At 42.9% G+C, this 23089-nt stretch overlaps 1 protein-coding gene across 1 annotated transcript in view; it reads left to right on the top strand.

Annotated features, from left to right (window-relative positions):
* LOC137344429 (synaptotagmin-B) overlaps positions 1 to 23089 on the top strand; it is a 536286-nt gene that overhangs the window by 31724 nt on the left and 481473 nt on the right. The window lies entirely within an intron of this gene.

Here is a 23089-nt window from a genome sequence, read left to right as displayed (position 1 = left end):
GGTTGGAGCCGGCTTCCTCACCCGCTTGGGATTTTCCCGATTTTCGGAAACCCCCGATCACAACGCACTTCAGCTTGAAAATCGAGCCCTATGCCTCTATTTATAAAGCCCAGGATCCCGGATGTTTTTTTAAGCGCTTTCTCAACCTGTCCTGCCACCTTCAAAGATTTGTGCGGCTATACCCCCAAGTCTCTCTGTTCCTGCACCCCTTTAGTATTGTACCATTTAGTTTATATTGCCTCTCCTCATTCTTCCTGCCAAAATGTATCACTTCGCACTTCTCTGCATTAAATTTCATCTGCCAAGTGTCTGCCCATTCTACCAGCCTGTCCATGTCCTCTTGAAGTCTATCACTATTCTCCTCACTGTTTACCATGCTTCCAAGTTTTGTGTCATCTGCAAATTTTGAAATTGTGCTCTGTACACCCAAGTCCAAGTCATTAATATATATCAAAAAAAGCAGTGGTCCTGGTAACAACTCCTGGGGAACACTACTGTACACCTCCCTCCAGTCTGAAAAACAACCGTTCATCACTACTCTCTATTTCCTGTCACTTAGCCAATTTTGTATCCATACTGCCACTGCCCCTTTTATTCCATGGGTTTCAATTTTGCTGTTAAACCTATTATGTGGCACTTTATCAAACACCTTTTGAAAGTCCATATACACACCATCAACCACATTGCCCTCATCAACCCTCTCTGTTACCTCATCAACAAACATAATAAAGTTAGTTAAACAAAATTTTTCTTTAACAAATCCGTGTTGGCTTTCCTTTGTTAATCCACACTTGTCCAAGTGACTATATTAATTTTGTCCCGGATTATCGTTTCTCAAAGCTTCCCCACCACCGAGGTTAAACTGAACAAGTGTGTAACATTTGCAATTCTCCAGTCCTTTGGCACCGTGCCCACACCTCCAAACTCATCTTAATGTGTAAATGGCTCCAAATCAAACTAATAAGAAATCCACTAAGGTTGGAGTTTTTGCTTGCTTGATATGGAGTGTGCACACTTTCCCTGTAGGGACACAGCCCACTTGCCTAGAGCCCTTGTGCAGGTTGGCAAGAATCAGGACCTAGACATCTGCTAGATGTGTGCTATTACAGTTTAATCAACTAAAGCCATGCGGCTTACTAGGACAGCGTGCTGACGAGCTTCATTTGCTAGTCCAATCAGGACTACCCCAGTATGAATGTCGAAGCTCTTGCCTCAGTACTCCTCATGGAGGTTTGGGGACCGTGGTAAAATCTATGTTCCTATTAATTCGCATATAACTCAAGTTGTGACACAGAAGAAGTCTTATTGTACTGATTTACGATTTATCCATCAATGGGTTAAGATTTATCCATCAATAAGGAAACCGCAATGGATCGCTGACACGGGCTGAAAGAAACCTTTCTGTTACACGCCTGTGAGTTCTCAACCATGTCCTATATGCCACAAACTTATCCCTGTATTGGGACTTTGCTGTCATTAAAGAAAGACCAATATGCCTTCTTCTTGATATGGTCCTGGAGAAACATAGAAACATAGAAAATTTTACAGCTCAGAAAGAGGCCATTCAGCCCATCGTGTCTGCGCTGGTCGAAAGAGAGCTGCCCTGCCTAATCCCACATTCCAGCACTTGGTCCGTGGCCTTGTCGGTTACGGCACTTCAAGTGCACATCAAAGTACTCTTTAAATGAGTTGAGGGTTTCTGCCTCTACCACCCTTTTAGGTAGTGAGTTCCAGACCCCCACCACCCTCTGGGTGAAAAAATGTTTCCTCAGCTCCCCTCTAATCCTTCTACCAATTACTTTAAATCTATGCCCCCTGGTTATTGACCTCTCTGCTAAGGGAAATAGGTCCTTCCTGTCCACTCTATCTAAGCCCCTCATCATTTTATACAGCTCAATTAAATCACCCCTCAGCCTCCTCTGTTCCAAGGAGAACAACTCCAGCTTATAGAATCATAGAATCATAGAAGTTACAACATGGAAACAGGCCCTTCGGCCCAACATGTCCATGTCGACCAGTTTATACCACTAAGCTAGTCCCAATTGCCTGCACTTGGTCCATATCCCTCTATACCCATCTTACCCATGTAACTGTCCAAATGCTTTTTAAAAGACAAAATTGTACCCACCTCTACTACTGCCTCTGGCAGCTCGTTCCAGACACTCACCACCCTTGGAGTGAAAAAATTGCCCCTCTGGACCCTTTTGTATCTCTCCCCTCTCACCTTAAATCTGTGCCCCCTCGTTATAGACTCCCCTACCTTTGGGAAAAGATTTTGACTATCGACCTTATCTATGCCCCTCATTATTTTATAGACTTCTATAAGATCACCCCTTAACCTCCTACTCTCCAGGGAAAAAAGTCCCAGTCTGTCTAACCTCTCCCTGTAAGTCAAACCATCAAGTCCCGGTAGCATCCTAGTAAATCTTTTCTGCACTCTTTCTAGTTTAATAATATCCTTTCTATAATAGGGTGACCAGAACTGTACACAGTACTCCAAGTGTGGCCTCACCAATGCCCTGTACAACTTCAACAAGACATCCCAACTCCTGCATTCAATGTTCTGACCAATGAAACCAAGCATGCCGAATGCCTTCTTCACCACCCTATCCACCTGTGACTCCACTTTCAAGGAGCTATGAATCTGTACTCCCAGATCTCTTTGTTCTATAACTCTCCCCAACGCCCTACCATTAACGGAGTAGGTCCTGGCCCGATTCGATCTACCAAAATGCATCACCTCACATTTATCTAAATTAAACTCCATCTGCCATTCATCGGCCCACTGGCCCAATTTATCAAGATCCCGTTGCAATCCTAGATAACCTTCTTCACTGTCCACAATGCCACCAATCTTGGTGTCATCTGCAAACTTACTAACCATGCCTCCTAAATTCTCATCCAAATCATTAATATAAATAACAAATAACAGCGGACCCAGCACCGATCCCTGAGGCACACCGCTGGACACAGGCATCCAGTTTGAAAAACAACCCTCTACAACCACCCTCTGTCTTCTGTCGTCAAGCCAATTTTGTATCCAATTGGCTACCTCACCTTGGATCCCATGAGATTTAACCTTATGTAACAACCTACCATGCGGTACCTTGTCAAATGCTTTGCTGAAGTCCATGTAGACCACGTCTACTGCACAGCCCTCATCTATCTTCTTGGTTACCCCTTCAAAAAACTCAATCAAATTCGTGAGACATGATTTTCCTCTCACAAAACCACGCTGACTGTTTCTAATTAGTCCCTGCCTCTCCAAATGCCTGTAGATCCTGTCCCTCAGAATACCCTCTAACAACTTACCCACTACAGATGTCAGGCTCACTGGTCTGTAGTTCCCAGGCTTTTCCCTGCCGCCCTTCTTAAACAAAGGCACAACATTTGCTACCCTCCAATCTTCAGGCACCTCACCTGTAGCGGTGGATGATTCAAATATCTCTGCTAGGGGACCCGCAATTTCCTCCCTAACCTCCCATAACGTCCTGGGATACATTTCATCAGGTCCCGGAGATTTATCTACCTTGATGCGCGTTAAGACTTCCAGCACCTCCCTCTCTGTAATATGTACACTCCTCAAGACATCACTATTTATTTCCCCAAGTTCCCTAACATCCATGCCTTTCTCAACCGTAAATACCGATTTCTTGTGGTTCCGCACATAGATGACCTTGTTGATCCTTAAGAGGCCCTACTCTCTCCCTAGTTACCCTTTTGCCCTTTATGTATTTGTAGAAGCTCTTTGGATTCACCTTTGCCTGATCTGCCAAAGCAATCTCATATCCCCTTTTTGCCCTCCTGATTTCTCTCTTAACTCTACTCCGGCAATCTCTATACTCTTCAAGGGATCCACTTGATCCCAGCTGCCTATACATGTCATATGCCTCCTTCTTCTTTTTGACTAGTGCCTCAATCTCCCGAGTCATCCAAGGTTCCCTACTTCTACCAGCCTTGCCCTTCACTTTATAAGGAATGTGCTTACCCTGAACCCTGGTTAACACACTTTTGAAAGCCTCCCACTTACCAGACGTCGCTTTGCCTGCCAACAGACTCTCCCAATCAACTTCTGAAAGTTCCTGTCTAATACCATCAAAATTGGCCTTTCCCCAATTTAGAATTTTAACTTTTGGGCCAGACCTATCCTTCTCTATAGCTATCTTAAAACTAATGGAATTATGATCACTTGTCCCAAAGTGATCCCTCACTAACACTTCTGTCACCTGCCCTTCCTTATTTCCCAAGAGGAGGTCAAGTTTTGCCCCCTCTCTAGTCGGGCCATCCACATACTGAATGAGAAATTCCTCCTGAATACACTCAACAAATTTCTCTCCATCCAAGCCCCTAATGCTATGGCTGTCCCAGTCAATGTTGGGAAAGTTAAAGTCCCCTACTATTACCACCCTATTTTTCTTGCAGCTGTCTGTAATCTCCTTACATATTTGCTCCTCAATTTCCCGTTGACTATTTGGGGGTCTGTAGTACAATCCTATCAAAGTGATCTCTCCCTTCTTATTTTTCAGTTCTAACCATATAGACTCAGTGGGCGAACCCTCGGATATATCCCCTCTCACTACTGCCGTGATGTTCTCCCTAATCAAGAACGCAACTCCCCCTCCTCTCTTACCTCCTGCTCTATCTTTCCTATAGCATCTGTACCCTGGAACAGTGAGCTGCCAGTCCTGCCCCTCCCTTAGCCATGTTTCAGTAATAGCTATAACATCCCAGTCCCATGTACCCATCCATGCCCTGAGTTCATCTGCCTTGCCCATCAGACTTCTTGCATTGAAATAAATGCAGTTTAATCTAGACTTCCCTTGGTCTTTGCCCTGCTTTCTCAGACCATCTGTCCGGTCATGTTCTGTACACTCTCCCTTACTGCCTTTTGTTTCTGTCACCACTTTATTTCCCACTGACTTCCTGCATCGGTTCCCATCCCCCTGCCACATTAGTTTAAACCCTCCCCAACAGCACTGGCAAACACTCCCCCTAGGACATTGGTTCCAGTCCTGCCCAGATGCAGACCGTCCAATTTGTACTGGTCCCACCTCCCCCAGAACCGGTTCCAATGGCCCAGGAATTTGAATCCCTCCCTCTTGCACCATCTCTCAAGCCACGTATTCATCTTAGCTATCCTGTCATTCCTACTCTGACTAACCCGTGGCACTGGTAGCAATCCTGAGATTACTACCTTTGAGGTCCTACTCTTTAGTTTAACTCCTAACTCCCTAAATTCAGCTTGTAGGACCTCATCCTGTTTTTTACCTATATCGTTGGTGCCTATATGCACCACGACAACTGGCTGTTCACCCTCCCCCTCCAGAATGTCCTGCAGCCGCTCCGAGACATCCTTGACCCTTGCACCAGAGAGGCAACATACCATCCTGGAGTCTCGGTTGCGTCCGCAGAAACGCCTGTCTATTCCCCTTACAATCGAGTCCCCTATCACTATAGCTTATCCAATCTTTCCTCATAGCTAAAATTCTCCAGTCCTGGCAATATCCTCGTAAATCTCCTCTGTACCCTCTCGAATGCAATCACTTCTTTCCTGTAATGTGGTGACTGAACTGTAGGCAGTACTCAAGCTGTGGCCTAACTAGTGTGTCACACAGTTCTGGCATAGCCTCCATGCTCTTATATTCTATGCCTCGGCTAATAAAGGAAAGGATAACATATGCCTTCTTAACCACCTTGTCTACCTATCCTGCTACCTTCAGGGATAATGAACATGCACTCCAAGGTCCCTCTCTTCCTCTATACCTCTCAGTATCCTCCCATTTATTGTGTATTCCCTTGCCTTGTTTGCTCTCCCCAAATGCATTACCTCACACTTCTCTGGATTGAATTCCATTTTCTACTTTTCTGCCCACCCGAACAGTCCATTGATATCTTCCTGCAGCCTACAGCTTTCCTCCTCATTATCAACCACATGGCCAATTTTTGTATCATCTGCAAACTTCTTAATCATGCCCCCTACATTTAAGTCTAAATCATTAATATATACCACAAAAAGCAAGGGACCTAGTAATGAGCCCTGTGGAACCCCACTGGAAACAGCCTTCCAGTCACAAAAACACCTGTCGACCATTATCCTTTGCTTTCTGCCACTGAGCCAATTTTGGATCCAATTTGCCACTTTCCCTTGGGTCCCATGGGCTTTTACTTTTTTGACCAGTCTGCCATGAGGGACCTTGTCAAAAGCCTTGCTAAAATCCATGTAGACTTCATCAACCCTCCTTGTTACCTCCTCAAAAAATTCAATCAAGTTAGTCAGACTCGACCTTCCCTTAACAAATCCATGTTGACTGTCCTTGATTAATCCATGCCTTTCTAAATGACGGTCTCTACTGTCCCTCAGAATTGATTCCAATAATTTGCCCACCACCGAGGTTAGACTGACTGGCCTGTAATTACTAGGTCTATTCTTTTCTCCCTTTTTAAACAATGGTACAATGTTAGCAGTCCTCCAATCCTCTGGCACCACACCTGTATCCAGGGAGGATTGGAAAATGATGGTCAGAGCCTCCGTTATTTCCTTCCTTCTTTTAACAGCCTGGGATATGTTTCATCCAGGCCTGGCGATTTATCTACTTTCAGAGATGCTAAACCCCTTAATACTTCCTCTCTCACTATGCCAATCCCATTCAATATTTCACATGTCTCCTCCTTAACTACAATCTCTGCATCATCCCCCTCCTTTGAGAAGACAGATGGACAGTATTCCTTAAGAGCCATACTCACATCTTCGGCCTCCACACATAGGTTACTATTTTGGTCACTAATAGGCCCTACTCTTTCCTTAGTTATCCTTTTGCTCTTTATGTATTCATAAAATAATTTTGGGTTTTCCTTAATTTTACTTGCCAGTAATTTTTCACGCCCTCTCTTTGCTTTCCTAATTTCCTTTTTAATTTCACCCCTGCACATTTTATACTCCTCTAGGCTTTCTGCAGTATTGAGCTCTTGGTGTCTGACATAAGCTACCCTTTCTTGCCTTATCTTACCCTGTATGCTCCTTGTCATCCAGGAGGTTCTATATTTGGCAGTCCCACCCTTTTTCTTTGTGGGAACATGCTTACACTGAACCCTTTGAATCTCTCCCTCTGAATGCCTCCCACTGCTCTGACACTGATTTACCTTCAAGTAGCTGTTTCTAGTCCATTTCTGCAAAATCACTTCTCAGCTTAGTAAAATTGGCCTTTCCCCAATTTAGAACTTTTACTCCTGTTCTATCTTTGCCCTTTTCCGTAACTATGCTAAATCTAACTGAATCATGAGCACTACCACCAAAATGCTCTCCCACCGATATTCCTTCCACCTGCCTAGCTTCATTCCCTAAAACTAAATCCAGAATTGCGCCCCCTCTTGTTGAGCTTGCCAGGCTTGCCATGTACTGGATAAAAAAGTTCTTTTGAATGCAATTTAAGAATTCTGCGCAATCTATACCTTTTGCACTGATTGTATCCCAGTTAATATTCGGGTGCTGGAATTCCCCTAATATTACTGCCCTATTGTTTTTGCATTTCTCAGAAATTTGCCTACATATTTGCTCTTCTATTTCCTTTTGACTGTTTGGAGGTATATAGTACACTCTGAGCAGTGTGATTGCCCCTTTTTTGTTCTTTAGCTCAACCCTTATGGCCTCATTTGATGATCCTTCTGACATATCATCCCTCCTCACAGCTATAATTGTTTCTTTAACCTATATGGCCACCCCCCTCCTTTTTTATCCCCTCTCTAACTCATCTGATAACCCTGTAACCAGGAATGTTGAGCTGCCATTCCCGCCCCTGTTTAAGCCATGTTTCAGTAATAGCTAAGATATTGTACTTCCACGTGTCTTTCTCTGCCCTCAGCTCATCTGCCTTATTCACTAGACTCCTTGCATTGAGGTATATACCATTAAGCACTACCAAACTCCTTCATTGCCTACTTTCTAACCTTTGTTTCCTCTGCCGTCCAAACTCGCTTACTAATTTTCTGCCTTCCATTTCAAGCTCTGTTTCTCTCCCTCCTGAATCTAAGCTCAGGTTGCCATCCCCCTGCCAAATTAGTTTAAACCCTCCCCAACAGCACTAGAAAACCTCACCATGAGGATATTGGTCCCGGCCCTGTTGAGGTGCAACCTGTCTGGCTTGTACAGGTCCCACCTCCCCCAGAACTGGTCCAATGCCCCAGGAATCTAAAGTCCTCCCTCCTGCAGCATCTCTCCAGCCACACATTCATCTGCACTATCCTCCTATTTCTATACTCACTAGTGCGTGGCACCAGGAATAATCCGGAGATTACTACCTTTGAGGTCTTGCTTATTAATTTCTTTCCTAGCTCCTTAAAATCTGCCTGCAGAACCTCTTCCCTCTTTCAGCCTATGTAATTGGTACCGATATGGACCATGACCTCTGGCTGATCACCCTCCCCCTCCCAGAATGTTCTGCAGCCGCTCAGTGACATCCTTGACCCTGGCACCAGGGAGACAACATACCATCCTGGAATCACGCCTGCGGCCGCAGAAACACCTGTCTATTCTGTCTGAGAACTGTATCCAGGCTGAAGCTGTCATTGACCGATATTCTAAAGTATCAAAATAGATCAACAACTGTGACTCTCTTTGGTCATACAAAGACATAGCCGCAAATTGCTCTAAGCGGCTAACCAGCAGTGCTCACCTCTCATTAGATTTAATGTCAGCCATTAAAAATTAAAATTCTTTTGCTAATTCATTTTTTTTAAATATCCAAAAACTATTAAAGTCAGGAGTATTGAGTCTCCATATTTTAAAAAGTTTTTAATGCCAGGGAGGTTGCTTGGCAATCATTAATATTTACCACGCTGTTAAAACTTAGCTTAGACCTAAAAAACTCAGCGTACCTGTTTTGTGGCGAGGTTAGTTCGTTTCCAGCTGGGAAGTGCAGCAAGTTGGCGCTGGTCCATTGATTGCAGTCGGGAGGTCCCTTTAATGCAAAGCTGACAGATCACCGGTGCGCCTGGAAGAGCAAGTTCTGGATTTCCGTGTTTGACTGCGCATGTGCGGTCGCTGGAACTTGCTCTTCAATTTTGCCACTAATAACAGTGAGTGCTGTTGGGTTCACTGTTATTTTAAAAGCAATTTCCAGCCTAATATTGCACTTGGGGCACCCACTACTTTGAAGGTACTCTGATTTTGCCTAATGGTTCTCCTTCCTTTTCTAGTTATGTTAACATGACCTTGTTTAGTTAATAAGTGTTAGCAGGCTCTACCTTCTGTTTATGACTTTAGTTGCAGAGGCAAATAAATCATCGGTCACATCACCTGTTGTCAAGTTCACTTTCTCAGTAGTCTCATAGTCCTAGTTCCAGGCTGTGTGATCTTAGTATTGAGTGAACAAAGTCTTGCATTGATCATTTATCTTTCATACAAACTGATTTACATTAGTAGTCAGTACTTAGGTGACATCAATTATTCAGGTTACACATACCACTTTACTGTTAATGACATTTTAAATAGCATCCTTGTAAAAAGAAAGAAAGACTTGCATTTATATTGCACTTTTCACAACCTCGGGATGTCCCAAAGCAGTTCACAGCCAATTAAGTACTTTTTGAAGTGTAGTTACTGTTGTTATGTAGGAAACCTGGCAGCCAATTTGCATACAGCAATGTCCGACAAACAGCAATGACCAGATAAAAGTTTTGAGGGTGCAACAGAAAGTAAAGCAGGGAACTAAAGGAGTGGGTTTGTTCCAATTGCTTTCATTACAATGGATGCAAATGCAGCAGTTTCTAAGTAAATAGAATCAATGGCCCAGAAATTGCTTTTAAAATAACTGTGAGCCCAACAACGCTCACCGTTGTTAGTGGTGAAATTAAAGAGCAAGTTCCGGCGACCGCACGTACGCAGTCAAACGTGGAAATCTGGAACTTGCTCTTCATGGTTCGTTGGTGATCTGACAGCTTCGCCATAAAGCGATATCACCAGCTGCAATCAATGGAATCAACGGACCAGCGCCAACTTGCTCTCCTGCCCAGCTGGAAATGAACTAATCTCGCCACAAAACAGGTACGTTCAGTTTTTTTAAGTCTAAACTAAGTTTTAATGGCGTGGTAAGTCTTAATGACTGCTAACCAACCTCTCTGGAACAAAAAGGAAATTATAAAAATGTGGAGTCTTATTACTCCTGATTTTAATAGTTTTTGGACATTTAAAATTCTTTTTTACTTTTTCCTTCTGTCTCTTTTATCTGAGTATTTTAATCTTATCCTCTCTTTATTTCGATTTCTCTATGTCATTTTATAATACTTTATCGGGCACATCCGGGTTTTTAGTCTGCGCTGTTTGTCTATGAACTGCACTTCCTGGTTCTCGCAGCGTGGCTTGCTTCAAGCTGATTGGCTGAGGGGTCTTAGAGATCCTTTCACCACTCACACAGCCCGGGAAAGAACGCTGATGTTATTTGAACTCGCTGTTCAAGGAAGTTGCTGCCAAAAAGAATGCGGTAACTTAGTGGGTGAATTTAAATCTCATGAGCGGCCATTGAAATGCATTGAACGGCGTGAAGTTTCTGTATTTGCATGGTGGATACGAACTAAACTCGCCACAGAAAGTTACGTCTTGTCCATTTCAGTCTAAGTACCTTTTTAACAACGTGATAAATGTTAATTACTGCCAGTCAACCTCGCTGGCACTGAAAATTAACTATTACAAGTTTGGAGTCTCATTCCATCAGGTTTAAAATGTTGGAGATTTTAAAAATATCAAATTTAAAATTTTTTAAAAAAGTCTTTTTTACTTTTCCTTTCTGTCTTTTTTTTCTCTCTCTCTCTTAATCCAATCTTACTTTCCCTCTCTTTATTTCTCTTTCTGTACCTGATTTGAATTCACCCACTCTAATTTACACTTCCTTCTCGGTCTTTGCGATGTTAATTTCCCAATCCTTCAATCTGATGGTTAAGGAGATATCCAGTTGCTTGCCCTGATTACTCAGGTCACAGATGCCCTGTTTCTCTCGCTGTGACATTATTAGCTCGCACTTTCAGCAACTTGCCACGCAAAAAATTTAAAAACCTAAACATGCAAGGGCAAGTCTAACTAACGGCAGATGCTGTTAGATGCCCTGCCATAGCAAAATCTGGCCCATTATATTTTTACACCTATATCAGAATTCTACACAATTTTACAATGTTAATTATACAATGGCCATTCTATATTGTAACTGATTGATTGAAGTTTCAATTATGCTCTACAGGACCTGGGCTGAGACTGTTCAATCTCCTGAAATTGTTCAATGTCATTTCATTTAGAAGAGCTCTAGCCATTAGGTTATGCCTTCTGCCTCAAACCCCACCACCACTGCCCCCCAATTTCTCAGCAGATCTGGGATTGGAGATGGAAAGTAGCTTGGGGGGATGGTGGGGGCAGGGGGACATCGCTGCATCCCTGCCTCCCCACTGCTTTTCATGGGTCGGTTCCAGCACCAGGAACTGTGCCCACCAATGAGATATGTAAATATGGAAAACTGAACCGTGAGTGTAGTGGACACCTATTAGACTTGGGTTAAGAGGTAGGTGGAAGGGCCGGGAGTGGGGGGGGGGGGGGGGGGGACAGTACAGAACTTGAAGACGGGCCTGTGCAAGTGCTCTCAGAACACTGCATGCATGAAGAAAATTGGATATTTTAAAGATATAAAACTGTTTTTAATGCAGGCAGGGCGCTGGCCGTTTCCTTCTCCTCATGGTGTCAGTGCCCCAGGACCTGCTGCAGCACGTTTCAGCACCCATACTGGTGTGACTCCCTGGTGGAGGTCAGGAAACCTGCCTGCTGTACGACAATGACCTGGAAGCAGGAAATACACCCAGGTCAGGAGGGCAGTGCTGTCCACCCACCTCACTTCCGCAATGACCAAGCGGAAAGCCGGGCCCAACTTATTCATATACAACGATTCTACCCAACTTACTTTTTCTCCTTACAATTTTATTTTCTTGGAAGTTTTATATGAAATATCTTCCTCTACAGAAATTACCCAGAGGTATTTGAGCAAATCTCCAGGACGTTAATTTATCATTACAATCTACTTATTGTATCGTGATCAGTTGGCATTACCAGATTCCAACAGGTTTGGTATCATACTGTTCCACAGTGAACCTGATCATCACTGACCATGATCACCTTAATGTGAGATTTATCCATCTTGGTTTCAAAAGAGTTAGCAATGAAACAATTTCTCTAATGGAAGTTAAGTCTACCATGTATGATGTGTAACTGTATTGTGCTGGTTTGAAATTGCGATATTTAGATTGAACTGTGTGTATCTTTAAGTTCTATGAAATAAAGTATATTTTGAAATTTAAAAACTGTATCATTTGTATTGTGATTTTTGAACTGTACTGTATGTACCATTGCAAATTGTATGACCTGTATTGTATTGTTTGAAGTGTGATACTTGAATTGTACTGTATGTACCTTTACAAATTTTATGACAAAAGTATATTTTTGAAACAAAAAAAAATGTGGAGGAAGAACATTTTTCTAATGTACAGTCTTCCCTGATAGCATAACCCTGATCCTATGAGCATAGTTAATGTGAATGTAACCGGCTTACTTATTTACTATTTTCACTAATTTCCTCCCCTCTCCTGCTTCCCCTGGATGGCAGTGCCCACTTGGAGCACAGTTCCAGAGATGTTTTTGGTGCTCCGCTGCCTTATCAAAGTGGCCATTATTCATGTGTGAATCCTGGAATTGGGAGTACAGTCCCCACTCCTGGTCCCCCTCCCCGATGTCTGTAATGATGCACTTCCAGCAGGTGTCACTAGATGGGGATCAAGAGTAGAAACTCACGCTGACCTTTCCCATCCCTAACCTACCGGTGATGAGGGTGATTATTGGGCTCATAACCACGGCCTGGCTGAAATCTGCAAATTAAAGCACAGAGCAATGTTTGGACCTGGAGCCTTTGTGGTCCTCGTTTCTGTTCAGTACTGCATTTCAGTGTCATACCAAGGGAGTACTGCATTGTTGTAGTACTGCATTGTCTTTCAGATGAGATGTTAAACTTCTCAGGTGGACACAAAAAATTCCAAGGCACCACTTGAGGAAGGTCAGGGGAGTATTTCCTGTGTCCTGGCCAACATTTATCCCTCGATCAACACCAAAACAAATTAACTGGTCATTATCGCATTGATGTTTGTGGGACCTTGCTGTGTGCAAAATGGTTGCCTTACGTAACAATAATGACTATACTTCAAAAGTACTTCATTGGCTGTAAAGCTCTTTAGGACAGCTTGAGAATGTGACTGCATCTTTCTTTCTCTCTCTCTTTTTCTCTTGCTTTTTTTGTTTCTCTTTCTCCAGTTTCTCGCTGCATCAATTAGGGCAGCATAACCAGCTGAATTAACTTCGTCACATTATTTGTATCTTTGCCAGTTTAATAATTGATCCTGAAACTAAACCTACATTAATTTTTGTATCATATACTATTTCCCATGGTGTTGTTTTATAAGGATAGGAGCGTTACGCTATTTAATGCACAATGTATTTTTCTGGAACTGTGTACCTTTAAGGTCATAAGGTCTAATAGCTGTGAATAGGTACATCCAGAGATCACTTAGAAGGTAATTGTTTCTTTTTCTGTATATTGGCAGCTGCTGTAAATCCCTAGCTCCTCCTGAAGGTCAGAAAACTAGCAGGAAATAATTAGCTTTCTTTATCTTTTTTTAAACAAAGCCTAACGAATCTTCCATGTTCTTGCTGACAGTCAGTCAGGAAATGACGGCTGGGAAAATGGACCTCGTTTCGCCCGATTTTTTTGTGTAAAATGGAGGCAAAAAATAACCAATTTTGCAGGGCTATGTCCTGCCCCAAAAGACATTTGAAACACGTGAGATGCTGTGATCACCTTGGACGATATTCAGGCACCCTGTTGGCTGTCTTAAGCAGGCATTAGGCCCCTTGCATAGGCTAATTGGTCAGCACTGAGCACAGCATGCGGTGGGCGTGCTCTTTTCCAGTTTTCCTGCGCTTGCTGTGGCCTAAGCAGCGGCTGCCAACAAAAGGGTACTTTTTTAAAAAATTATTTACCTTCATGTGAAGCCAGGAAGGGCAGAAGTGCTGCTCCTCCTGGCTCCACAATACACCTGAAAGTCACTGATGCACGGGATTGTTCCTTCTCTCGTTCTCACCACAGTTGGTCCCAATTGGCAGGGATACAACCGGCGAGCTGCCTCTGGATGCCTGATTGGTGCGTGCAGCTTGCCAGAATAACGCTGATGAAGCCTGAGGTCCAATTTCGGGTGAGCCTCAAGCCTCTGACTTCTGGCCGAGCTCCGAGTGCTTCGTCTATTTTGGACCCGAAAATGGGCCTGAATCAATTTCTAGGCCGGCGTGTCTGTTATGTGTTTGTTGTAGCAGGCTGCGGAAAGTTACAGCACCACCCTAAAGCAAGGAAGAAAAATAGGCATGACTGTTACAGCATTACCCAATCATTTCAATGTATTTGGGCTGTGACAAGATTTAAATACATGCAAAGGCAATGCTCAGGATGGAATAAGTGTTCCTTTTATCTGTATAGACTGGCCTAACCCTAAGATTGTGTTGTCCAGAAGCATGAATAATTTTTTTGAAAGCTGACCAGAATGTCTTTTTGTATGGAAATGTTGATGCTTCAAATACTATTCACTTTCCATGGAATAAATACTGTTAAACTCCTTAAATCATTATGCACATATTAAAGTAACAAATATTTATTAATGAATGAATAACATTGGTTTCTAGATCTACCATATGTTGGCATATAGGACATTTAATTTTGGGTGTGAACCTTCAGAATCTGTTCTTTTGGCCGTAGGCAAAATGTCCAAGCATACAATTGCCACTTGTAAATTCTGTTTCCCATTTGAGCTGTACTTGCTGAAAAAGTAGACCGTTTGCTCCATAAATTGAATGGATTCTGCAGTGGTTCGAGACAATTATAAAATGTGTTCCATATGAAGGAACCATCTGGTGTTTTGCTAAGAGCTGTGTTTTTTATATGCTGTAAATTAGCATGAATGCAACATTAAAACTACTATTGGCAATATTAGTACATACTTAACCCATTCCTCTGATATTTCTCTTTGCTAATTTAATGCGGGCATTTGCCCATTTATCACTTAAAAAGGGCAAAGGAATGTCATATGAACTTGTTAAGCAATTGTCTTCCAATATCACCAACAGTCATTTCTAGGTTCAAGTGTTTCATGCAAAATAAATCTTTGATAAATAGCCACGTGTCAGATTTCCTGATAAATGGGATTGCTAGTCTAGAATTTTAATTATTGAAGACAGAAGACTGCTATACTTTATCTGGACGATAATATTGAAGAGTTTTTGCAAATCATAGCTAGTTTTTGCCAAACATATCTATGTTAATGTCTTGAAAATTGGTGTTAACATGGGGTGATCTTACCTCTGTTAATTAACCAGTTAGTGATGAGCTCTGACCATGAATATGATTATCAAATTACGGAATAACACACAGAGATATTGTACTGGAGCAATTGAGGTCAAGCTGGATAACTGAAGATCACAAAGTTAAGACAAGAGGGCAGGATCTCCTAAAACCATATTGACTGCTATTTACTAGGTTATTTTCCTAAAGGTCTCTGCTGAATTAGATGGCTGCAGCCAGGGCAGTGATAAGAGAGCTACATGGCCTTTGTATTTGTGAGTTAGGGAGAAAAGAAAATTAGCCAGGGTATTACAATTTGGGCTTTTATATTGTTTTCTCTTTGAGATGTTGTATCGCATTTCTTATGAGTGAGCCTTGTTCCTCACAACCAGGAAGTACACTTCTTACACACGTTGCCCTTCCAGAGGCTGACATGGCTTGAGTCTAATAGTTAATCCAGCTATGCTAAATTGTGTACTGGAACTTGTAAGGGATTTCTACTAGGTCTTCAGTCTATTCAGATACAGAAATGTCACACCAAACAAGACTTGTACATGGATATTTGTTCACCACTTAAGTAGTAAATGTTTAAAAAATATGGAGGAGCGTAAGAGCTTGGCAATATGATAAGCACAAGGCAACATTTTCATTATATTTTCTGAAAGAGCCCTTCGTTCTCTCAGCTTTTCTTGTATAGAAAAATTCTTCCTTAGTTTTAATGACACCAACAGTCAAATAACGACGACTCCAGCAATATCTTTTGGTTTCTAAAGTTCTCCCCTTGTGGTATAATTAACAACAGCTTCTGACAGGCTCACGTTGAGAATGACCTGGAGAACTGCATTCACCATTCGGCGTTAAGCCCAAATTCTCTTCAATCTCAAAATTGCAGATCAAAACACCAATACTAATTGGGTGTGTAACAATGATTTGACCCCTCCTAAGAGTACTCTATAATTAGGTGTAGCATTATGGAAATTAACTGCTGCACACTACTGAACTGAACCCTTTTTAAAATATAGTCGTGCAAAACACACTTCTGAAGTGTAAATTACTGCAATCTTGGCATATACGGCAACCTAGGGAACTCACAAAATCTGACAAATAGCTTCAAGAACGCTGATGATTCAAAAAATAATCAACAACTCAGAAACAGTGCTGGATATAGGTCTAACATCAGGGCCAGTGCTTTAAGGTTTCTGAATAAGTTAAATTTTATATTTATTATGTGGGATTCCAGAATTTTTACCATTGTTTTAAGGATCATATTTTGCAATTTGACCCTTTTGTTTTCTTTGAAAACCAAACGCCAAAGGTTTTGTCCATGACATGTGAAACAAGTAGTTAAACAAAGAGTGCAGTGGAACTTGAGCTTACCGTAACTTAAGCTGCATACTCAATATTCAATCACTTGGAGTGCAGCGAACAGCTACAGTACATGTAACTGAAATTTTTGCAGTGCTGAATTAAAATATTTCTGAAGGGAGATGTGAGTATTGAAAATGGGGGGGGGGGGGGTCTAGGTAATTTCTCCCCACGGGAAGTGTTCCAGCTTTTTGGAGTCTACAGTGATTCTGCCTTTGATGCCAGATATTTTAAATTCATATCAAAATCATTGTTAGAAATTATAATTGACTCTTGATTTTTTTACCATTGGAAGTGAATACATATCAAGTATAGCAGCAGGCCTAATGTATACAGGTATTATTGTTGAATAAAGTAAATAATAAGTGGTCCTGCATCTCATACAAGGGTCAATGGAAGCCCTTCCTTTACATGCCTAGGAGCACTCAACCATACAGGAGAAGTGCTTGAAGAAGCCTTATATACGCCACAAGGTTAATATGCATTCGGACTCTGCTGTCATTGAAGAATGGTGATAAACACCAAAGTGCCCTTTGCCCATTCTCAGTGTAGTCCTGAAAGATTGTGCCCAGGCTGAAGGTTGCAACCACTCAAACCTTGAGATAGGTGGCACTTTCAAGATTCCCTCTCAAGCTGTCCTTAAGCTATAATTCCACAATTGGGGGCACCCTCCTTCATATCCCACTTGTAAGCCCATTGCTCAAGATAGAGTGTAGAATGCACCAGATCACTAGGTGAATTTGGCAACAACACATATCATCTATAAAAAGGGACACCAGAATTCTTTTAGAAATGTCCAGAACAGGCATTCTGTAACAATGCTATCTAACACATCATTTATGAAGACATTGAACAGGATGCTTGATAGTGGACACGGTTTCCTCACTCCCCTTTTAAGAGAGACAGGTTTACTGAGTCTCCCATTTGCCCTCCCACATATTTTGGAGCTATTGTAGACATCCTGGATAAAAGTCAAAATTTGGTCACGTACTTCCATTGTTTCCAGCTTTGTCAAGAAGACAACTGAGACACTAGAGACACTAAATCAAAAGCTTTACTAAAATTAATGAAATCATTGTGAGTAAGTTTCCTCTGAACGTCATGGCACTCTGTGATCTTGTATAAAACTATAACCTGCCTTATGCATTTCTTACAGGAGCAAAATGCTGCCTGTTCTTTTCTGATTACTCTGCAGGATTCCAAAGCATCTACTGTGCATGCCATGTAAACCCAAAATACTATCCGCAAGATTCCTTGTAGTTTTCCTGCTCACTGAGACCCCCTTCCTATGGAAAGAAATGACCACTTCATACTTAAATACCGAGGGCATACAGGCCTCAAAGAGAATCCTATTCACTAGCCTCAGGAGATGCAGTGCAAAGACTAGTCGGTGGTTCCAGTCACATGATCACCAAGATATTGGCATTCCCCCTTATGCTTAGAGCAACACTTATGGCTGACATGTATGTAAAACCTCCCTGATGCACATTTTACATCATTCTCTTCAATGTAATCTCCACTGCATATCTGCCTTTAATATATTTTTGTATCACTTATTTTCGCCAGTACAATTTATACAATCAGGAACCACAGTCTACCTCCTACTAAAGGTTTAAAGTAGTTACATGCCCCCAGGTGTTATTGTATCAGGAACCAGCATGTAACCCACATGACCATGCTTGCACACAAGCTCTGGTACACGAACATGCAGGATGCATTCTGTGTCGACCTTGGAAGACAGCTCAGAAAGCGCCGAATTTTGTCAACAAATGCTGACATGCAGACACAACTCTGCAAAACTGAAAAAATATATAGAAATACATTTTATTTTTAAACCGCTTTCCCCCATCCACCATCCCTCAGCTGTGAGGGTTAGCAGGTGATCTTCTCCCAGCGCCAATATCGTTATATAATCAGATGTAAAGGCAGCATGCGCCAACTTGGCTAACAGATCTCCCTCCCTCTATTCCGCTGCTTGAGCTCATCGCATGGTTGAACTTGCCACCTGAGAAATCTTCAGCCTCCACCCACCTCCTGCCACAATGTGTGATATTGCTTTATTCTTAACCAAAAAAATTTTCACAGCCCTTCCATGTCATCTAGCATTTAGGAAATAAAATTGTTATTTTTTGTATCTCAAACTTAAAATATACGAGTCCAATCTCCTCTGACATTTCCCATGCTGAGTTGGAGAGTACAGTCTGTCATTCAAGCTTAGCTGAAGTCCTGCTGGTGCTGTTGATGGTGTTGCTGTCTTCCTGCATTGCCCCATCCAAAGGTATCATGCCATTATTCGCATGCAAAGCTGCCTTGTTGTCTTGCACTCGCCAATGCTAATGTACCATTGATTAGGCACCTTCTAAAATAATGAAAGAGGCGATGTAGAATAAATAATAAATAAAAAATAAAAATGCGCTACTTAATAAAAAAAAATTAAACCGGCTTTTTCTATCCAGGCAGGAAGGCTGTAAAGTTGGTTGAGCTGTGGAAGTTCTGAGAGTGCATAATGGTGCTTGAGCCGAGGGGGAGCTGTACAGGCTTTTGCAGCTCCATCTCGTGGTTGAGCTTGATTTGCTGGCATGAAAAGGACAGCTAATAGTTGTTCACTTAGCAATGGGAAATTGTGTCGAGGGACCACCTCGAGGCACGACAGGGAATTGTGATGCCCAAATGTTGTCATCTTAACATTGGAAAATCAATAGGCGATGTCTATCTAGCTTTAAAACGGAGCATGTGACACACATACTAATTGTAATATATCACTAGTCGATCTCTAGTGGCGTTGTTTGGTCTTCAAGTGAAGTGATGTTAGAGGACAGGGGATAATTAAATCTGAGTGCACAGATGTAATTCTATCCCCAATTTTTGGTCAGACATTCTGTTCTTATTTTGAATAACACTTCAATTACATATGATAATTTATAGTTAAATAGTAAAAGTTACAGGAATTTGGGAAGCAGGAAAATAGAGTTGGTTGGAGAATAGGAGTTTTTCTGAAGTACAGGCTGAGGAGCTGAGATGCAAAACTGAGGCAATAAAGCACCACCCCTGGCAGGATGGGGTAATTACAGTGTGACAGTTTATCTGGGTTGTTTCCATTCTAAATGTGACATAGGAATTTATAATGGGCAAAATTGACAAAAACAGCAAGATTTTGTAGACAAGAAGTGCATATAGACATAAAATTTTTAATGTAGCTAGATTGATTGCTTTTCATCTTATGTCAGAAATGTTTGTCAGAAAATGTTGACAAGCAGACGCAATACCGTAAATGTTAACTGTCAGCACAATAAGCCGATGGTTGACACGTATGTACCAGAATATATGCTCAGGCGTTGATGCCTTACAATCTTCATTTGAATTCCACGCACTCTGTCTCTGATCATACATCCGATCAAAAAACCCCTCCAGCTCTTGCAGAAAAATTTGCACCGGTTTTCTATTTTTGAGCAAAGTGAAAGAACAAGAGAGCAGAATCCATTTAAATGTTTTTTAAATACATGTGCAAGCCTAACTGGCAAAATATTTCTGGCTGTCACAAATTTCCCACTTCTGGAAAGTGTGCATATCAGCATCTGGTGAAGGCAGAATTGGGCTTTAATGACCCTACAATCAAATAGTCTTCAGAAACGCATTGCTTAGGTTCACACATGAATACTAACTATTTAGACAAGGTATAGGAGAACAGCTGGCACCTTGGCAACCATACCAGAGCAATGCTTGACATCCCTACTCACCTTGATAAGCATAAAGAACTAAAAGAAAGGAAAAATAAGTTTATCTTATGATTACTGAGATCAGGGCTTTTCCATGTTCTAATGCATGCTCCTATAATCTTGTCTTAGCAAACGAGAAGCTAAATCTACACTTAAATTTCTGCTCTCAAATTTCCTTTCCTCCCTGGTTCCCTCTCCTTAGGCACTGTCCCCCTCCCAGTCATCACCCCCTCCTCAAAAAACCCACCCTTGACCCTTCTGTTCTTACAAAATACCAACCCATTTCAGACCTTTTCCTCTCAAGTCCTTGAATGTGTCATTGCCTGCCAAATCCATGTTCATCTTTCTTACAACATCCTGTTTGAATCTCTCCAATCAGATTTCTTCCTGGCCATAGCACAAGAACAGCCCTAACCAAAGTCATAAATATTATCTGTGACTGTGGCCATGGGTGCATTATGCCTTCTTGACCTCTCTGTAACCTTTGACACAGTTGACCACACCATCCACCTCCAACACCATTCCTCCATTGTCCAGCTCAGTGGGACTTCCCTCGCAGTTCCACTGTCACCTATCTGATTGTAGCATCTCCAGCAATGGCTCCTCTTTGTGCCCCTGTACTTTTACCTCCAAAGTCCCTCAAGGACATACCCTTGGCACCCTCCTCTTCCTCATCTACATGATCTGCCGCTTTGCAACATCATCTGCAGGCATGGGATCAGCTTTCACATATACACTAATAACACCCACTTCTACCTCTCCACCACCTCTTCACTGCATTAGTGTTGTCAAACTGCTTGTCCAACATCCAGTCTTGGCTGAACTGCAGTTTCCTCCAGCTAAACAACGGGAAGATCGAAACCATTGTATTTGGCCCCACCAAAAATTCCATATCCTTGCCACAAATTCCATCCCCTTTCCTAGCCAGAATGTTCACAGCCTCAGTGTCCTGTTTGACCATGAGTTGAACTTCTGACCCTATATCCTTTCCATCACAGAGAACGTCTACTACCACCTGCGTATCATCACCGACCTCCGCCCCTGCTTCACTTCATCTGCTGCTGAAACAAGCATCTAAACTCAAGTATTTGAATTGTTTTCTAGTCAATGTCCCATCGTCCACCCTCCATAAACTTCAGCTAATCCAAAACTCTGTTGCCCATACCCTATCCCGCACTAAGTCCTCCTGACCCATTGGGCTCGATATTAACAGGGCGGCGGGTTCTCAGCAGGGGATCGACTGGGCGCTGGGTAACGCGCCCGGTGAAATCAGCAGAATCGCAGGCTAATTGGAGCCACTTACCTGTGCTTCCGGGTTTCGCGCTGGAAAGCTGCGCAGCGGGCGGACTGCGCATGCGCAGCAAGGTCTGTCAGCTGGAGGAGCCCTATTTAAAGGGGCAGTCCTCCACTGACTGATGCTGCAGAAAATAGGAAAAATTACAGCATGGAGCAGCCCAGGGGAAAGGCTGCTCCCAGGTTTAATGATGCCTCACTCCAGGTCTTATTGGATGGGGTGAGGATGAGGGGGAGGACAGAGATCTTCCCCCCGGTGGGCGGGAGGAAATGGCCTGCCTCTGCCACCAAGAAGGCTTGGCTCGAGCTGGCAGAGGAGGCCACCAGCACCACCAACATATCGTGCACCTGCATACAGTGCAGGAGGCGCTTCAATCACCTAAGTAGGTCAGCCGAAGTGAGTACACTTACTCATTCCTCTACACTCCATCTGCCACATCACTGCCCCCACCCCACATCTCCTTCTGCACTGCCAACACTACTCTATCATATCACCCCTCACACCCACTCAAAGGTCATCCTCATCTTACCCGCACTTACTCACCTCGCCAGTACTCATCCCGCCACTACCACTCAACCCAATCCTCATACAATCTCATGGTTCTATCTCATACTCACCCTCTCATGCATCTCTTTCAGTAGTATGTTCCGACTGCAGTATGTTCCCACTGCACATATGTGATGCATGCCCTGTAAGGCAAACGTGTCGTGAGCATGAAGGGGATGCACAAGGGTGTTTGAGGTTTTGTCATGGTTGTTACTTATATTGAATTTCTGACCAACTCACATTACAGATTATATTGGCACCACTACTGCCACGTCTTCGCGAATCTTGTCTGGTTTATGCAATAATGCCCTTTCCTGAGGATCACTATGAAGACCCACCACTGATGCCACCCATTGTGTCACTGCAAAGTGGATGTAGGTGTACTTGCAGGGCTCTTTTGTGCAGACGACTGAGAGAGGTCGGCGATGTCCCCGGTGGCACCCTGGATGGATGCGGAGGAGAAGTTGTTGAGGGCAGTGGTGACTTTGACAGCGACAGGTAAGAAGATGGTGCTCGGGCCAGCCGGGAGCACCTGAACATGAAAGAGGCTGCAGATGTCCACGACTACATGTCGAGTGACTCTGAGCCTCCGTGTGCACTGCTGCTCAGAGAGGTCCAGGAAGCTGAGCCTCAGTCTGTAGACCCTGTGGCGAGGGTAGTGCCCTCTGCGACGCATCTCTCTCTGCGGTTGCCCTCCCTCCTGCTGTGCAGGTGGATGTGTCACAGCACTGTGTGGTGGAGCTCCACGTGTCAGAGGTGGACGG

This window comes from Heptranchias perlo, chromosome 27, assembly GCF_035084215.1.
Source record: "Heptranchias perlo isolate sHepPer1 chromosome 27, sHepPer1.hap1, whole genome shotgun sequence".
Taxonomy (NCBI): Eukaryota; Metazoa; Chordata; class Chondrichthyes; order Hexanchiformes; family Hexanchidae; genus Heptranchias; species Heptranchias perlo.
Note: the sequence above shows the minus strand (reverse complement) of the source record. Positions and strands in the feature narration are given on the sequence as shown.